General features: G+C 42.4%; 1 pseudogene; it reads right to left on the reverse strand.

Moving 5' to 3' along the window:
- Positions 1 to 8,645, reverse strand: part of LOC149977386 (putative G protein-coupled receptor 141) — a 35,427-nt pseudogene extending 26,782 nt beyond the window's left edge.
- Positions 8,646 to 14,423: the final 5,778 nt, after the last annotated feature.

Consider the following 14,423-nt stretch of genomic DNA (forward strand, 5'->3'; position numbering starts at 1 on the left):
GAATGGAGGTAGTTTTGGACTCGTCTGAAGGTAACCCATACTAACGAATGGAGGTAGTTTTGGACTCGTCTGAAGGTAACCCATACTAACGAATGGAGGTAGTTTAGGACTCTTCTGAAGGTAACCCATACTAACGAATGGAGGTAGTTTTGGACTCGTCTGAAGGTAACCCATACTAACGAATGGAGGTAGTTTAGGACTCGTCTGAATGTAACCCATACTAACGAATGGAGGTAGTTTAGGACTCGTCTGAAGGTAACCCATACTAACGAATGGAGGTAGTTTAGGACTCGTCTGAATGTAACCCATACTAACGAATGGAGGTAGTTTAGGACTCTTCTGAAGGTAACCCATACTAACGAATGGAGGTAGTTTTGGACTCGTCTGAAGGTAACCCATACTAACGAATGGAGGTAGTTTAGGACTCTTCTGAAGGTAACCCATACTAACGAATGGAGGTAGTTTTGGACTCGTCTGAAGGTAACCCATACTAACGAATGGAGGTAGTTTAGGACCCGTCTGAAGGTAACCCATACTAACGAATGGAGGTAGTTTAGGACTCGTCTGAAGGTAACCCATACTAACGAATGGAGGTAGTTTTGGACTCGTCTGAAGGTAACCCATACTAACGAATGGAGGTAGTTTTGGACTCGTCTGAAGGTAACCCATACTAACGAATGGAGGTAGTTTAGGACTCGTCTGAAGGTAACCCATACTAACGAATGGAAGTAGTTTTGGACTCGTCTGAATGTAACCCATACTAACGAATGGAGGTAGTTTAGGACTCGTCTGAAGGTAACCCATACTAACGAATGGAGGTAGTTTAGGACTCGTCTGAAGGTAACCCATACTAACGAATGGAGGTAGTTTTGGACTCGTCTGAAGGTAACCCATACTAACGAATGGAGGTAGTTTTGGACTCGTCTGAAGGTAACCCATACTAACGAATGGAGGTAGTTTAGGACTCTTCTGAAGGTAACCCATACTAACGAATGGAGGTAGTTTTGGACTCGTCTGAAGGTAACCCATACTAACGAATGGAGGTAGTTTAGGACTCGTCTGAATGTAACCCATACTAACGAATGGAGGTAGTTTAGGACTCGTCTGAAGGTAACCCATACTAACGAATGGAGGTAGTTTAGGACTCGTCTGAATGTAACCCATACTAACGAATGGAGGTAGTTTAGGACTCTTCTGAAGGTAACCCATACTAACGAATGGAGGTAGTTTTGGACTCGTCTGAAGGTAACCCATACTAACGAATGGAGGTAGTTTAGGACTCTTCTGAAGGTAACCCATACTAACGAATGGAGGTAGTTTTGGACTCGTCTGAAGGTAACCCATACTAACGAATGGAGGTAGTTTAGGACCCGTCTGAAGGTAACCCATACTAACGAATGGAGGTAGTTTAGGACTCGTCTGAAGGTAACCCATACTAACGAATGGAGGTAGTTTAGGACTCGTCTGAAGGTAACCCATACTAACGAATGGAGGTAGTTTAGGACTCGTCTGAATGTAACCCATACTAACGAATGGAGGTAGTTTAGGAATCTTCTGAAGGTAACCCATACTAACGAATGGAGGTAGTTTTGGACTCGTCTGAAGGTAACCCATACTAACGAATGGAGGTAGTTTAGGACTCGTCTGAAGGTAACCCATACTAACGAATGGAGGTAGTTTTGGACTCGTCTGAAGGTAACCCATACTAACGAATGGAGGTAGTTTAGGACTCGTCTGAAGGTAACCCATACTAACGAATAGAGGTAGTTTTGGACTCGTCTGAATGTAACCCATACTAACGAATGGAGGTAGTTTAGGACTCGTCTGAAGGTAACCCATACTAACGAATGGAGGTAGTTTAGGACTCGTCTGAAGGTAACCCATACTAACGAATAGAGGTAGTTTAGGACTCGTCTGAAGGTAACCCATACTAACGAATGGAGGTAGTTTTGGACTCGTCTGAAGGTAACCCATACTAACGAATGGAGGTAGTTTAGGACTCGTCTGAAGGTAACCCATACTAACGACTGGAGGTAGTTTAGGACTCGTCTGAAGGTAACCCATACTAACGAATGGAGGTAGTTTAGGACTCGTCTGAAGGTAACCCATACTAACGAATAGAGGTAGTTTAGGACTCGTCTGACGGTAACCCATACTAACGAATGGAGGTAGTTTAGGACTCGTCTGAAGGTAACCCATACTAACGAATGGAGGTAGTTTTGGACTCGTCTGAAGGTAACCCATACTAACGAATGGAGGTAGTTTTGGACTCGTCTGAAGGTAACCCATACTAACGAATGGAGGTAGTTTAGGACCCATCTGAAGGTAACCCATACTAACGAATGGAGGTAGTTTTGGACTCGTCTGAAGGTAACCCATACTAACGAATGGAGGTAGTTTTGGACTCGTCTGAAGGTAACCCATACTAACGAATGGAGGTAGTTTAGGACTCGTCTGAAGGTAACCCATACTAACGAATAGAGGTAGTTTAGGACTCGTCTGAAGGTAACCCATACTAACGAATGGAGGTAGTTTAGGACTCGTCTGAAGGTAACCCATACTAACGAATGGAGGTAGTTTAGGACTCGTCTGACGGTAACCCATACTAACGAATGGAGGTAGTTTAGGACTCGTCTGACGGTAACCCATACTAACGAATGGAGGTAGTTTAGGACTCGTCTGAAGGTAACCCATACTAACGAATGGAGGTAGTTTAGGACTCGTCTGAAGGTAACCCATACTAACGAATGGAGGTAGTTTAGGACTCGTCTGAAGGTAACCCATACTAACGAATGGAGGTAGTTTAGGACTCGTCTGAAGGTAACCCATACTAACGAATGGAGGTAGTTTAGGACTCGTCTGAAGGTAACCCATACTAACGAATGGAGGTAGTTTAGGACTCGTCTGAAGGTAACCCATACTAACGAATGGAGGTAGTTTAGGACTCGTCTGAAGGTAACCCATACTAACGAATGGAGGTAGTTTAGGACTCGTCTGAAGGTAACCCATACTAACGAATGGAGGTAGTTTAGGACTCGTCTGAAGGTAACCCATACTAACGAATGGAGGTAGTTTAGGACTCGTCTGAAGGTAACCCATACTAACGAATGGAGGTAGTTTAGGACCCGTCTGAAGGTAACCCATACTAACGAATGGAGGTAGTGTTGTGCCAACAAAAATAAAGGGTCAAATATGTTTACAAAAAAACTTAAATATTTCCTGAGACTTCTTATATCTCCTAAATATAGGACAGCCACTTTACCATTATTATTTTCCATTAACATGGTTATGCCTAAGCATTAGATCAGAACCTTGATACTGTTTGATGTCTATGTTTGAACATTAGTTTGTCCGGTTGACCAGATATAGACAGAGCCTTGGGAGTTCCAAACTTCTTCCATTTAACAATGTTCTTGTTCCATCCTCAATGCTGCAGAAATATGTTGGTACCCTTCCCCAGATCTGCGCCTCGACACACTCCTGTCTCGTAGCTCGACAGAGAATTTCTTCGATCACATGACCTTGGTTTGTGCCTTTCCAAATAATGTCCAGTAAATTGAATTTACCACAGGTGGACTCCAATCATGTTGTAGAAACATCTAAAGGATGAGAAATTGAAACAGCATGCACCTGAGCTATATTTCGAGTCTCATAGCAAAGGGTCTGAATACTTATGTACAATGCCTTGCAAAAGTATTCATCCCCCTTGGCATTTTTCCAGTTTTGCTGCATTACATATATTTAAATATATTTTTATTTGGATTTCATGTAATGGACATACACAAAATAGTCTAAATTGGTGAAGTTATTAAATGAAAAAATTCAAAAAAAATGTACAACTGAAAAGTGGTGCGTGCATATGTATTTACCCCTTTTGCTGTGAAGCCCCTAAATAAGATTTGGTGCAACCAATTACCTTCAGAAGTCACATAATTAGTTAAATAAAGTCCACCTGTGTGCAATCTAAGTGTCACATGATCTGTCACATGATCTCCGTATATATACATCTGTTCTGAAAGGCCCCAGAGTCTGCAACACCACTAAGCAAGAGGCACCACCAAGCAAGCGGCACCGTGAAGACCAAGTAGCTCGCCAAACAGGTCAAGGACAAAGTTGTGGAGAAGTACAGATCAGGTTTGGGTTATAAAAAAATATCAGAAACCTTGAACATCCCACGGAGCACCATTAAATCCATTAGAAACATTTTGAAAGAATATGGCGCCACAAAAAACATGCCAAGAGAGGGCCGCCCACCATAACTCACGGACCGGGTAAGGAGGGTATTAATCAGAGAGGCAACAAAGAGACCAAAGATAACCCTGAAGGAGCTGCAAAGCTCTACAGCGGAGATTGGAGTATCTGTCCATAGGACCACTTTAGGCCGTACACTCCACAGAGCTGGGCTTAACAGAAGAGTGGCCAGAAAAAAAGCAATTGCTTAAAGAAAAAAATAAGCAAATACATTTGGTGTTCACCAAAAGGCATGTGGGACTCCCCAAACATATGGAAGAAGGTACTCTGGTCAGATTAGACAAAAATTGAGCTTTTTGGCCATCAAGGAGAACGCTATGTCTGGCACAAACCCAATAACTCTCATCAACCTGGGGAAGTTTTTCATCGGCATGGACTGAGAAACTGGTCAGAATTGAAGGAATGATGGATGGCGCTAAATACAGGGAAAATCTTGAGAGAAACCTGTTTCAGTCTTCCAGAGATTTGAGACTGGGACGGAGGTTCACCTTCCAGCAGGACAATGACACTAAGTATACTGCTAAAGCAACACTGAAGTGGTTAAAGGGGAAACAGTTAAATGTCTTGGAAATGCCTAGTCAAAGCTCAGACCTCAATCCAAATGAGAATCTGTGTTAAGATTTAAAGATGTCTGTACACCAGAGGAACCCATCTAACTTGAAGGAGCTGGAGCAGTTTTGCCTTGAAGAATGGGAAAAGAACCCAGTGGCTAGATTTGCCAAGCTTATAGAGACATACCCCAAGAGACTTGCAGCTGTAATTGCTCCAAAAGGTGGCTCTATAAAGTATTGACTTTGAGGAGATGAATAGTTATACACACTCAAGTTTTCAGTTTTTCTGTCTTATTTCTTGTTTGCTTCACAATTTACATATGTAAACATTGTATTTTCAAGGGGGTAGGCATGTTCTAGAAATCAAATGATATAAACCCCCCAAAAATCTATTTTAATTCCAGGTTGTAAGGCAACAAAATATAAAAAATGCCAAGGGGGTGAATACTTTTGCAAGCCACCGTGAAAAAAAGGTATTTCTGTTTATTTTTTATAATTTTGCAAACATTTCTAAAAATGTGTTTTTGCTTATTCATTATGTGGTACTGTGTGTGGATTGATGTGGAAAAACATTTATATAATCCGTTTTAGAATAAGGCTGTAACGTAACAAAATGAAGAAAAGTCAAGAGGTCTGAGTCCTTTCCGAAGGTGCTGAATGCACGCAGGCAAAATCGATCACGCTGCAGGCATGTTTACAACTGATTATTGATGGCATGGTGCAAGAATGAATGCAATTCATTGATCATTGAATGCTATGATGGTCACAGCCAGTGGTGTAATGGAGGGTATACGCCAGTATATATCGTATAACCACTTCTTTTGTAGTGGGCATTGTGTATACTTCTACTACTTCTTATAACCCACTGATAAGTATCAAAGTAGTGGCCGCATAAATTAACAGGGTTGATGGAACAGATCGGAATGTTGATAAAATATTATTTCTTAACTTTTTAGGTGCAGAAATGTATACACGGCAGTAGGCCGTACGCTTCAATGTCTCTCAATGCAATTTGTGCGAAAACACAGTTCTAAAATGAGCACCGCACAGGTAAGTGGGTTTCTGGACAGAGATGGAAACATCTGCTAGAAAGAGGGGGGATTTGAAGATGCAACAAATATCAATGCTTGCTAATATGATTAGGATAATGCATTTGGCTGCTAGACAATTAACCAAAGTGGAAAGAAAACCAATAGAACAGGGGAATGCATCTGAATACGTCTTTATATATATATATACAAATCCACTGTTTCTATGGTGGGATTGTGGCTATAGGCTACTTTGAATCAAGGTAAGACATACCTCATAATATGAAGTAAAACGTCCAGGTTTCAAACAATTCAGGAACAGGAAAAATATAGTGATGCTAATGACAGACCTAACCGTCTTCTGGTAGATGGAAAGACTGGGCATCGAGCCCAAAAACCTTCTCTATCAATAAACTAGCTACAAAGTAGCCTATTTCTTCCTGTCAGAATGATATCATGATTATTTGCATCAATCCAGCAGCCATTTGTTTTTGCAAACTCCATCTCATGTGCTACACAAACACTGCAAGCCAACCAACAGTGCTAGGTGCATGCCAAGGGGAACTAAAGGGTAACTACATTCCAAAATCAAATTGCCCAATTTTTTTATCATTGATTTAATCCATTTTAGAATAAGGCTGTAACGTAACAAAATGTGGTTATTTTGAATGGGTCTGACTGTTTTCCAAATGCAGTGTATTGGCAAGGGTGTTGCTAGGCCTGAGACAACAGGTTATCAACATATTCAAATAATGATTGACATTTTCATTAAAAAAAAAATATTTTGGTGAATTTATTCTTACTATTTCATCCTTCCACAAGATATAGTCCCGACACAAATCAAGGGTTGCTACCCAAGCCAGCTGGTCGTTCGTTTTATCGGTTCGGTTGCCAGAGACACGACCCAGTCGTTAAGTCTTTTTGTTCTGAATCTATCCCTTGCTTGGTAGCTAGCCAGCTTTTGTTAACACAGTCACATCAAACAGTGCAGCCAGAATAATAGCAAAGTAGCTGGATTTGCATTTGTTTAAGCTGTTTTCTCGTGACATTTATTTGGATAACAATGGGCTAATGATGAGTGATTTCGCCTGGCATAGAAAATGTGCTCTCTCGTCAGTACACTGTTGTTCAGAGGAGCTAGTCTGTATATATCCATAAAGATTATGCTGATTCATGATTTTGACTGGCTGAGAAAAGCTGACTGCTTGTCTGTCTCCTCCCGACTCCCACCCCTCGCCTTCATTACTATGGGACACCTGGAGATTGAATTTCAATATTGAAACAATGTTGCAAATGTCAGAGCCCCAGACAGCAAGGCTTATACAAATCTCTGCTATTGAAAACCAATTGCTAGTCTAAAAGAAATGGGGGGTGATGTCTAGATGCGGTTTACAGTGGAGATCAAGTTGATAAATAGTCTGTCTGGGCTGATGAGACAGTAGATTGTGCAATGAGATGGAACAGAGTAAGTAGGCATTTCAAAATCATAGCTTTAGCCGGTGGTAACTTGTGGAATAGACACCGACTGGAATCGGGTTTTCACCAATCAGTATCCAGGATTATACCGACCAATTGTATAACTGCCTGTAGAACATGGCTAACTACCTGTACAACACAGTTAACTACCTCTAGAACATCGTGATCCACCTAGAGTACACAGTTAACTACCTCTGAACACAGTTAGCTACCTATAGAACATGGTTAACCACCTGTAAAACACAGTTAACTACTTCTAGAACATGGTTAACTACCTGTAAAACACAGTTAACTACCTCTAGAACATGGTTACCTACCTGTGGAACAGAGTAAACTACTTCTGAACAGAGTTAACTACCTGTAGAACACAGTTAACTACCTCTAGAAGGTGGTTAAATACCTGTAGAACACAGTTAACTACCTCTAGAAGGTGGTTAACTACCTTTAGAACCCAGTTAACTACCTCTAGAAGGTGGTTAACTACCTGTAGAACACAGTTAACTACCTCTAGAAGGTGGTTATCTACCTTTAGAACCCAGTTAATTACCTCTAGAAGGTGGTTAACTACCAGTAGAACACAGTTAACTACCTGTAGAACACAGTTAACTACCTCTAGAAGGTGGTTGACTACCTGTAGAACACAGTTAACTACCTCCAGAAGGTGGTTAACTACCTGTAGAACACAGTTAACTACCTCCAGAAGGTGGTTAACTACCTGTAGAACACAGTTAACTACCTCTAGAAGGTGGTTAAATACCTTTAGAAGGTGGTTAACTACCTGTAGAACACAGTTAACTACCTCCAGAAGGTGGTTAAATACCTGTAGAACACAGTTAACTACCTCCAGAAGGTGGTTAAATACCTGTAGAACACAGTTAACTACCTCTAGAAGGTGGTTAACTACCTGTAGAACACAGTTAACTACCTCTACCTCATCATGCTGAAACATGAGGTGATGTACTGGTGAATGGCATCACAATGGGCCTCAGGATCTAGTCACGGTATCTCTGTGTTTTCAAATTTCCATTGATAAAATGCAATTGTGTTTGCTGTCCATGGCTTATGCCTGTTGTGGCAGACCAGGGGGTTTGATCTAGACTTTTACACAGATCAGACATGGACACAAGTGTGATAACTCAGTTTCAAGAGTGTTTATTTAAAGCGATAAAGGAAAAGAAACAGGTCTCCTCCAGGAGACCTCTTCCGGGTTACCGCCGGGGAATGCTGTCTCCACTGGGGTAGAACACAGAGCACATCTGTTCGAGCAGACCGTGAGGACGTCACGAACCGCCTGGACCTTCCTCTCCTGGGGATTGATGTTCCCCCGTCCAGCTTGCATTTCTTGGAGTTTGCTGTCAACCTGGCTTGCATGTCCAGTACTGCCTGGCGTCAGTGGCTTTCCCAACCTTGGCTGTGGAGGATGATGTCATCCAAATAGGCCACTGGAACTGTTGGTGGGGTCGGAGGACTCGGTCCATCAGGAGCTGCAACGTGGGTGGGGCTCCAAGTAGACCGAACGGGAGGACTTGGTATTGATATTAGCCGTCCGGTGTCGAGAATGCCATCGTCTCCCAAGCGGAGAAGGGTACCTGCCAATATCCCTTGGTCAGGTCCAGGGTGCGGATGTACCAGGCCTTTCCCAACCGGTTGATGAGCTCGTCCACTCTCGGCATGGGGTAGGAGTCGAACAAACTTATGTTGTTCACCCCCTGCACCATTTTCTGTGTGGAATCCTCAATGACTCCCATCCTCAGCATGAATCAAATCAAATCAAATGTATTTATATAGCCCTTCTTACATCAGCTGATATATCAAAGTGCTGTACAGAAACCCAGCCTAAAACCCCAAACAGCAAGCAATGCAGGTGTAGAAGCACGGTGGATAGGAAAAACTCCATAGAAAGGCCAAAACCTAGGAAGAAACATAGAGAGGAACCAGGCTATGAGGGGTGGCCAGTCCTCTTCTGGCTGTGCCGGGTGGAGATTATAACAGAACATGGCCAAGATGTTCAAATGTTCATAAACAGCAAGGAGTCATCATGCCAGGTAGTCCTGAGGCATGGTCCTAAGGCTTAGGTCCTTTGAGAGAGAGAAAGAAAGAAAGAGAGAAAGAGAGAATTAGAGAGAGCATAGTTAAATTCACACAGGACACCGGATAAGACAGGAGAAATACTCCAGATATAACAGACTGACCCTAGCCCCCAAAACATGAACTACTGCAGCATAAATACTGGAGGCTGAGACAGGAGGGGTCAGGAGACACTGTGGCCCCAGTCTGACACCCCCAGACAGGGCCAAACAGGCAGGATATAACCCCACCCACTTTGCCAAAGCACAGCCACCACACCACTAGAGGGATATCTTCAACCACCAACTTACCATCCTGAGACAAGGCCGAGTATAGCCCACAAAGATCTCCGCCACGGCACAACCCAAGGGGAGGCATCAACCCAGACAGGAAGACCACGTCAGTGACTCAACCCACTCAAGTGACGCACCCCTCCTAGGGATGGCATGGAAGAGCACCAGTAAGCCAGTTTCTCAGCGCCTGTAATAAGGTTATAGGCAGAGAATCCCAGTGGAGAGAGGGGAACCGGCTAGGCAGAGACAGCAAGGGCTGTTTGTTGCTCCAGCGCCTTTCCGTTCACCTTCACACTCCTGGGCCAGACTACACTCAATCATATGACCCACTGAAGAGATGAGTCTTCAGTAAAGACTTAAAAGGTTGAGACCGAGTCTGCGTCTCTCACACGGGTAGACAGACCATTCCATAAAAATTGAGCTCTATAGGAGAAAGCCCTGCCTCCAGCTGTTTGCTTAGAAATTCTAGGGACGATTAAGAGGCCTGCGTCTTGTGACCGTAGCGTACGTGTAGGTATGTACGGCAGGACCAAATCAGAGAGATAGGTAGGAGCAAGCCCATGTAATGCATTATAGGTTAGCAGTAAAACCTTGAAATCAGCCCTTGCCTTAACAGGAAGCCAGTGTAGGAAGGCTCACACTGGCTCACACTGGAGTAATATGATACAGGATTCTAGCAGCCGTATTTAGCACTAACTGAAGTTTATTTAGTGCTTTATGCGGGTAGCCAGAAAGTAGAGCATTGCAGTAGTCTAACCTACAAGTAACAAAAGCATGGATTATTTTTCTGCATCATTTGGAAATAATAATTTATTTATTTTTTACTCGTTATTGTTATTCACTGTGTATTTATTTCTCATGTCCCTATTTTATATTTATTTTGTCATCTTTAACCCTGCATAGTTGGAAAAGGACCCATAAGTAAACGTTTAACTGTTAGTCTACACCTGTTGTCTACGTGACAAATACTATTAAGAATGGATGAGTTGACTATCACCAGGATTAAACTAGCATCACCTAACAGGTTACAGGTTATTAACAGACATAGCAGTGTCACCTGGGAAAAAGACTCAGAGAAGTTGGATCTTCTGATGTCATCCAGCTTCAGTTGTCTGAAGTCAAGGGTGGACAGCTGAAAGACAATGACATACATTCATTTCATAATAATAATAAAGCCACATTGATGTAATGCAGTGTAACACTGCACCGTAAAAGGCTAGACCAGACATTCTACACCAATAGGGTTTTTCCCTACACTCAGAGGATAAACCATGGCATTATGCCGAGCAGAGGAACTAGTGGTTACCTTGTTTACCAGGAAGTAGCTGTATTAGATGGGGTGATTAACATGATACTGACACTTGATAATGTGGCAGTGCATAGAGGTTGTTGTGTACAGTATAGTCACATTTCTGTTTGCAACGATTCTGAAAGGACAAGATGGCGCCGACAGAGAGGGCGGCCTCACTTCTAGTCCTTTGGAAACTTTGCAGTATTTAGATTTTTCATGTATTATTTCTTACATTGTTAGCCCAGAAAATCTTCAGTGTTATTACATACAGCCGGGAAGAACTATTGGATACTTTTACAAGCATTTCGCTACAATCGCAATAACATCTGCTAACCATGTGTATGTGACCAATAACATTTGATTTGATTTGATATACATGTAGATTCACGTTTATGTTTCAGGCGTATTTCAGTCATTTAGCACTCAGTCTTATCCAGATCAACTTGCAATAGGAACATTCAAGTAAAGTGAAGAACAAAACAGTACTAAACAGTCAACAGTGTAAAGGTAAGTATCTCCTGTCTCCCAGAGATGCCCTGAGAGTCCATGGCTTCCTGCTTTATGTTGATCCACAGCCTCAGACCGGACTCACACACACACACAGGCACATGTACACGCAAACCATACACAGAATTAGTATGGTGCTCGACTTGATACTGGATCTTTGAAAAGCGTTTATGGCTAGCTATGGACCTAGCTAGAGAACATATTGACGTCTGGAGTATGTAGAATGTAAGGGTTAGTGTGTAGAGTAAATCTCTTACCCAGTACTCAGTAGTAGGTAGGTGGCTGTGAGACAGTGGTGTAAAGTACTTAAGTATTGCTTTAAAGTATTTTTACTTAAGTACATTTTGGGTATATGTACTCTACTATTTTATATTTTTGACAATTTTTACTTTTACTTCAATGTATTCCTAAATATAATGATGTACTTTTTACCCCATACATTTCCCCTGACACCCAAAAGTACTCGTTACATTTTGAATGCTTAGCAGGACAGGAAAATTGTTAAATGAACATACTTATCAAGAGTAAACCCTGGTCATCCCTTCTTCCTCCGATCTGGTGGACTCACTAAACAGAGAACATCCCTGGTCATCCCTTCTTCCTCTGATCTGGTAGACTCACTAAACAGAGAACATCCCTGGTCATCCCTTCTTCCTCTGGTCTGATGGACTCACTAAACAGAGAACATCCCTGGTTATCCCTTCTTCCTCTGATCTGGTAGACTCACTAAACAGAGAACATCCCTGGTTATCCCTTCTTCCTCTTATCTGGTGGAATCACTAAACAGAGAACATCCCTGTTTATCCCGTCTTCCTCTTATCTGGTGGACTCCCTAAACAGAGAACATCCCTGGTTATCCCTTCTTCCTCTGATCTGGAGGACTCAAACACAAACGCTTCCTTTGTATATCATGTCTGAGTGTTTGCTATCCATACATTTTAAAAACAATAAACGATGCCGTCTGGTTTGCTTAAAATAAGAAATGATTTATACTTTTCCTTTTTTTTAGCTTTTACATTTAATTTTGATACTTAGGTATATTTAAAACCAAATACTTGTAGACTTTTACTCAAGTAGTATTTTACTGGGTGACTTTAACTTTTACTTGAGTCATTTTCTATTAAGGTTATCTTTACTTTTACTCAAGAATGACAATTGAGAACTTTTTACACCACTGCTATCATGGATCAGGATGAGACCCAGATGCAGACACAAGAGGCGGATAGTTTGAATCTCAGACATTTATTATAAACACAAGGGGCAGGCAAACAGCAGGTTGAGGGCAGGCAGAGGATGGTAATCCAGGGCAAAGTCAGGCAGGTACCAGACGGCACTCAGGATTGCAAGCTGGCTCAGGCGGACTCAGAGTCAGGACAGGCAGGATCAGGACAGGCAGGCTCAGGACAGGCAAAAAGGTCAGAACCAAGAAGACTAGAAACAAAACTTGAGAACAGGCAAACTGGAAACACTCTGGTACGACAAGACAAACTGGAAACACTCTGGTACGACAAGACAAACTGGAAACACTGATACGACAAGACAAACTGGAAACACTGACACGACAAGACAAACTGGAAACACTCTGATACGACAAGACAAACTGGAAACACTCTGGTACGACAAGACAAGACAAACTGGAAACACTCTGGTACGACAAGACAAGACAAACTGGAAACACTCTGGTACGACAAGACAAACTGGAAACACTCTGGTACGACAAGACAAACTGGAAACACTCTGGTACGACAAGACAAACTGGAAACACTGATACGACAAGACAAACTGGAAACACTCTGGTACGACAAGACAAGACAAACTGGAAACACTCTGGTACGACAAGACAAACTGGAAACACTCTGGTACGACAAGACAAACTGGAAACACTGATACGACAAGACAAACTGGAAACACTCTGGTACGACAAGACAAACTGGAAACACTCTGATACGACAAGACAAACTGGAAACACTGATACGACAAGACACACTGGAAACACTGATACGACAAGACAAACTGGAAACACTCTGGTACGACAAGACAAACTGGAAACACTCCGGTACGACAAGACAAACTGGAAACACTCTGGTACGACAAGACAAACTGGAAACACTCTGGTACGACAAGACAAACTGGAAACACTGATACGACAAGACAAACTGGAAACACTGATACGACAAGACAAACTGGAAACACTCTGGTACGACAAGACAAACTGGAAACACTGATACGACAAGACAAACTGGAAACACTCTGGTACGACAAGACAAACTGGAAACACTCTGGTACGACAAGACAAACTGGAAACACTCTGGTACGACAAGACAAACTGGAAACACTCTGGTACGACAAGACAAACTGGAAACACTCTGGTACGACAAGACAAACTGGAAACACTCTGGTACGACAAGACAAACTGGAAACACTCTGGTACGACAAGACAAACTGGAGACACTGATACGACAAGACAAACTGGAAACACTGATACGACAAGACAAACTGGAAACACTCTGGTACGACAAGACAAACTGGAAACACTCTGATACGACAAGACAAACTGGAAACACTCTGGTACGACAAGACAAACTGGAGACACTCTGGTACGACAAGACAAACTGGAAACACTGTTACGACAAGACACGACAAACTGGAGACACTGGTACGACAAGACAAGACAAACTGGAGACACTCTGGTACGACAAGACAAACTGGAAACATTCTGATACGACAAGACAAACTGGAAACACTGGTACGACAAGACAAGACAAACTGGAGACACTCTGGTACGACAAGACAAACTGGAAACACTCTGGTACGACAAGACAAGACAAACTGGAAACACTGGTACAACAAGACAAGACAAACTGGAAACACTGGTACGACAAGACAAACTGGAAACACTCTGGTACGACAAGACAAACTGGAAACACTCTGGTACGACAAGACAAACTGGAAACACTCT

This window comes from Oncorhynchus mykiss, chromosome 15, assembly GCF_057628025.1.
Source record: "Oncorhynchus mykiss isolate SJ-2025 chromosome 15, ASM5762802v1, whole genome shotgun sequence".
In the NCBI taxonomy this organism is placed as follows: Eukaryota; Metazoa; Chordata; class Actinopteri; order Salmoniformes; family Salmonidae; genus Oncorhynchus; species Oncorhynchus mykiss.